The sequence below is a fragment of the Pinus tabuliformis genome, chromosome 6 (assembly GCF_031772625.1).
Source record: "Pinus tabuliformis cultivar Carrire ecotype Pingquan chromosome 6, CPIR1, whole genome shotgun sequence".
Classification (NCBI taxonomy): Eukaryota; Viridiplantae; Streptophyta; class Pinopsida; order Pinales; family Pinaceae; genus Pinus; species Pinus tabuliformis.
The window spans coordinates 1857357961-1857363960 of NC_142292.1; the positions used below are offsets into that span (position 1 = coordinate 1857357961).

General features: G+C 39.4%; 1 pseudogene; it reads right to left on the bottom strand.

Moving 5' to 3' along the window:
- Positions 1–2248: 2248 nt before the first annotated feature.
- LOC149266478 (putative receptor-like protein kinase At1g11050 pseudogene) lies at positions 2249–2954 on the bottom strand (annotated as a pseudogene).
- Positions 2955–6000: the final 3046 nt, after the last annotated feature.

Below are 6000 nucleotides of genomic sequence, written 5' to 3' on the forward strand. Positions count from 1 at the left end.
ATGGTTAACATAGTCAATTCAGGACAAAATCGACTCTATTCACCTCTATTGGATATTCCATAATAATTAGTCATGGCATGAACCTAGTTAATTTTTCTTTTATTTTCTTGGTAAAATTATAAACATAAATAGAACATATTATATGGTCATGGACCTATGAATATTTACCATTATAAATTCATTAATTCAATGCATTTAATAGTTTATAAAGCTGTGTTTTTATGACTTGACTCGACTGGTTTATGAGGTTGTACCGCTGCGCATATATGACATGACTCCACTGTTTGAAGCAATTCAACCTAAACCGTTGGATTATATGGTAATCATATGCGCATTGAGGCTTGTGGATTTCATTGTCCTTTAGTCATTCGGTTAGCTTCATTTGATTTTGGATAACTCTGATGTTACATTAATTGCCTGCACCTTCCACTGTATGTGGCGTGGGCGGACCTGACTAGCCCCAGCTGCCGCCTTGGGATTCCTCTTGTATTGATGGTATTGAGGCATGTTGAGTGATCCAACGGCCAGGGTTGGTTCCTTCAACTTTCACTACCCTTGGCACCGTATCAAGTTCTCATTCTTCCATTAGTGCTCATGACTCCTGCTTGGTCTACTGCTGCCTACCGTGGTCTCATTCCAGCTTCGAACCAGCTTCGAAAGGTGCTCGAAGTGCCAATCCTTATCCTCACTACCAGAGTTGGCATTCTGGGTAAGTTAGCTGCTGGTTAGTTTTCCTGTTTTTGTTTTTCTTTTCTGCAACCTTGTTTTAACCTTTCTCTATAGCAGACTAAGCTCTTCTTTAAGGAAATCTTCGAATACTTAATCTATTTGTGGTGATTTGCTCGTAGGTACACCTTGCTCTCATTTTCGAGTTTTCTACCAGATGGGAGCGGTACCTTCGAGGAACAAAGATGAATATGAGGTTTTCCACTAGGTATGAGGGTTTCCACCCTAGTTTTTCTTACAACATATTGTAGTTTTCTTTTGTTTCATTCGCGGAAGGAGATGGTTCACCCTTCCTGCGTAGTCTAGCCATCCTCTTGGGCAAATGTTCATATTTTCGAAAATGTTTAAGTGTATGCTTATGAAGAGGCACTGACCCTCTGGCTTTGGTCCGGAGGCCTGAATCATGTCTTTTGTTTTTTTTTTAAGAAGCTTATTAAATTTGAGGGGATTTCACCTCTAATATTTTGAGCCACACCGACCAACTTTGTAATTGTAATAGCTACCTTATGTAAGTCCATTCTCTGTTTTAATTTTGGCACTAAAAGACATTTACGCTTTTAAGCTTGTTAATGTGTAATAAAATGGTCGATTTTGTATTATCTTGAGTTACACTTCCTGGGTTATGTTCCACAGAGAACGTTTTCTAAACTTATGTGATGCTGCCATACGTTGCTGGCTTATCGACTATTATTTTCTTTATGTCCTTCTGGTTATGCTATTCTGCAGAGGGTTTGGTTTGGTAAATCATCTCAGTTGCCGGACAATATACTTATTCTCTATTTCTTGATGCGCTTTTAGCTGGAATTATCTCCGTTGATATTTGTTGGGTTTGATTACAATTGGGGTTTGGAAGCTCGTCCACCTGGAAACGGGGTCGAACCATGTTTTTCTTTAAAGAATTTAAACGTGTAATCCCTCTGAGTTTAATTATGTTACATCGAGCGACAGGGTTTAGGCCTGAGTCCTCACATTAAGGATCTTGGACTCGCCTGTGGTTGTGTACATTCCTTTGAAAGAAATAGCTTAATTCTCTGTTGCAGAGTCATGACCAGAACTTGGTCTTTAGGAAAATATTTCCCTGTTCCACCACAGTCTGACCCTGTTTTTTTTTAATAAGAACATAGTCTAATTTATTTCTGAATCATGTATTTTTTTTTAAAGAAGCTTGTTAAATTTGAGGGGATTTCACCTCTAATATTTTGAGCCACACTGGCCAACTCTGTAATTGTAATAGATACCTTCTGTAATTCCATTCTTTGTTTTAATTTTGGCACTGAAATACATTTACCGACATATTCAACATCTCCATCGAGCTGAAGGCAAGCCAAGAAACGCTATCAGAAAGAAGGATTAATGAACCATTCTAGTTTGTAGCAGGTGGACCCTGTAGCGTAAGCGGCACAGGCCTATCTGGGATTTCAGGAATATCACCCTCCCCCTCCAGCATCTTCATGGCTTCCACTATTCGAGGTTTAAATGCCACCATAACATGTGAGCACAAAATACCCACCAAAATGAACCTCTACATCACGTCCTCCTTCGCGCTCGGACGGATACTCTGATCTACTATTTCACTAGTCACGCCATTTTTCACTAGGGCCATTTCCCAATCCGTGATGAGATAATTGGGGGCCGACTGAGCAGTGGTGTCAAGAGCCTTTCTGCCGCTCATAATCTCCAACAACAGAACCCCGAAGCTGTACACATCGCTTCTGTCTGTAAGTTGGCCATAGAGAGTGTATTCGGGGGCCAAGTAGCCGTGCGTCCCTACTACTTTTGTTGTTAGATGGGATTCTCCTACTTCAGTCATAATCCTCGCCAGACCAAAATCGGCCACATGTGCATTCATTTCCTCATCCAACAGAATGTTAGTGGGTTTGATGTCTCTGTGATAAACTGCAGGCTCGACGCCATTGTGTAGATAAGCCAGTCCCCAGGACAATGTTCATCCGTCGCGGCCAGCTCAAAGATTGGGCATTGGACTTTTCTCCAAAGAGAGGCTCATACAAATTTCCATTGGACATGTAATCATATATCAGAAATCACTAGTGCCCTTCCTTCTTGTCACTCGCCACGTAGCAGCCCCTCAAAACGACCAGATTCGGTTGCCGAACGGTGTTGATGATCTCCACTTCATTGAGGAATTCGGAATCCCCTTCCGGCGTGCAGTTTCTGAATCTCTTCACAGCAATCCGATGACCATCGGGAAGCATTCCCTTGTACACCATGGCATATGCTTACTTCGAACCAGAGCTTTATTGAGGTTTTTGAAAGGCACTCAAAGTTCTAATCCTTGTCCTCACTGCCAAAGTTGGCATTCCGGATAAGTTAGCTACTGGTTAGTTTTCCTGTTTTTGTTTTTCTTTCCTGCAACCATGTTTAACCTTTCTCCATAGCAGACTAAGCTCTTCTCTAAGGAAATCTTCGAATACTTAATCTATTTGTGGTGGTTTTCTCGTAGGTACACCTTGCTCTCACTTTCGAGTTTGCTACCAGATGGGAGCGGTGCCTTCAAGGAATAGAGATGACTCAGAGGGTTTCCACCGGGTATGAGGGTTTCTGCCCTGGTTTGTCTTACAACATGTTGTATTTTTTTCTTGTTTTCTTTGCAGAAGGAGATGGTTCAACCTTCCTGCGTAGTCTAGCTGTCCTCTTGGGCAAATGTTCATATTTTGGAAAATGTTTAAGTGTATGCTTATGAAGAGGCACTGACCCTCTGGCTTCGGTCCGGAGGCCTGAATCATGTCTTTTGTTTCTTTTTTTAAGAAGCTCGTTAAATTTTAGGGGATTTCACCTCTAATATTTTGAGCCACACTGGCCAAATTTGTAATTGTAATAGCTACCTTCTGTAAGTCCATTCTCTATTTTAATTTTGGCACTAAAAGACATTTACGCTCTTAAGCTTGTTAATGTGTAATAAAATGGTCAATTTTGTATTATCTTGAGTTACTCTTCCCGGGCTATGTTCCATAGAGAACGTTTTCTAAACTTATGCAATGCTGCCATACGTTGCTGGCTTATCGACTATTATTTTCTTTATGTCCTTCTGGTTATGCTATTCTGCAGAGGGTTTGGTTTGGTAAATCATCTTGGTTACCAGACAATATACTTATTCGCTATTTCTTGATGCGCTTTTCGCTGGAATTATCTCCGTTGATATTTGCTGGGTTTGATTATAGTTGGGGTTTGGAAGCTCGTCCACCCAGAAACGGGGTCGAACCATGTTTTTCTTTAAAGAATTTAAATGAGTAATCCCTCTGAGTTTAATTTTGTTATGTCGAGTGACAGGGTTTAGGCCTGAGTCCTCACATTCAGGGTCTTGGACTCACCTGTGGTTGTGTACATTCCTTTGAAAGAAATAGCTTAATTCTCTGTTGTAGAGTCATGACCAGAACCTGGTCTTTAGGAAAATATTTCCCTCTTTCACCACATTTTGACCTTATTTTTTTAATAAGAATATAGTCTAATTTATTTCTAAATCATGTCTTTTTTTTTAAGAAGCTTGTTAAATTTGAGGGGATTTCACCTCTGATATTTTGAGCCACACTGGCCAACTCTGTAATTGTAATAGCTACCTTTTGTAAGTCCATTCTCTGTTTTAATTTTTGCACTGTAAGACATTTACGCTCTTAAACTTGTTAATGTGTAATAAAATGGTCGATTTTGTATTATCTTGAGTTACTCTTCCTGGGTTATGTCCACATAGAACGTTTTCTAAACTTATGCGATGCTACCATACGTTGCTGGCTTATCGACTATTATTTTCTTTATGTCCTTCTAGTTGTGCTATTTTGTAGAGGGTTTGGTTTCGTAAATTGTCTTAGTTACCGGACAGTATACTTATTCGCTATTTCTTGATGTGATTTTAGCTGGAATTATCTCCATTGATATTTGTTGGGTTTGATTACACTTGGGGTTTTGTTACAGTTGGGGTTTGGAAGCTTGTCCACCCAGAAACGGGGTCGAACCATGTTTTTCTTTAAAGAATTTAAACGAGTAATCCCTCTGAGTTTAATTCTGTTACATCGAGCGATAGGGTTTAGGCCTGATTCCTTACATTCAGGGTCTTGGACTCACCTCTGGTTCCGTACTTTCCTTTGAAAGAAATAGCTTAATTCTCTATTACAGAGTCATGACCAGAACCTGGTCTTTAGGAAAATATTTCCCTGTTCCACCGCATTTTGACTCTGTTTTTTTTAATAAGAATATAGTCTAATTTATTTATGAATGTCGATGAACGTTCATGTATAAGGGTTGCACAACTTCCCACAGATTATGTAGTCTCTGCTGCAGGGGGATACATTGACCAACATGAGTCCTCCCACAGACTCTGCAGTACACACCCTCAATACTGCATCAGCCACGCACCTTAACAAACGCGCAGTTCAGCGGAAATATCATAGATACAGTTTCAAATCCAGTAATTAAAAAAAAACATGGGGAAAACAAATACACCATTACAGAGAAAACAGAAAACACTATATGCATTGCCAAAAGAAAACTCTTATGACTCAAATTTTCCCTGCTGCAATCTATTTTAAGAATTCGTCGCATATCAAGAAAATAGCATAGTATATGAACGCGGAACATGTGAAATAGGAGATTAATAAACTGGCATCAAGACGGTACCTTTCGGCGCTTCCTCCAATTTTAGTTGCACATGAACAGAGGACGATGATAGGTCGTGGCTTCAGTCACGCAAGGATGGTGTGGCTAGCTGGTTTCCACCATTTGCAGATGTTACGGAGGAAGAAGGGTTGTGTGCAGCTTTGTCATTAACTGTGAATGAAACTATGGGAACTTCAAGGTTTTCCCTAACTGTTAGTGCGGTTGTAAACCATTTTTTACCAGTCTTTCAACGAATGGTAGTCACAAAGCGTTAGTCGAGAACCGTTACATGTAATAACCAATAACTAATGCATACTAATTTGTAATTAATTTGTAACTATTTTGATCTAACGCTTGAAATTTGTGCAATCATCTAACATCTAATCATATGGTGCACAAGATGACATGTAGGCAAGCAGGGGAGTTGATTTCAGAGGGGAACGCCTTACGGCATAATTAATAACCCATATGCACTGGTTTCTAGTAGATAGCAATTTCTATGGTGGTTTCTCTCATACACGAGTACTATTTGTGAACTTTGAATGTGAAACTACTTTGAAAGAACATTCAAAATGATTTTATTTATTTATTTTTAAATAATTTTTTATATTGTCTCTAGAGAGACAATTATGGACATTTATTTTTTTTTAAATAATTTTTATATTG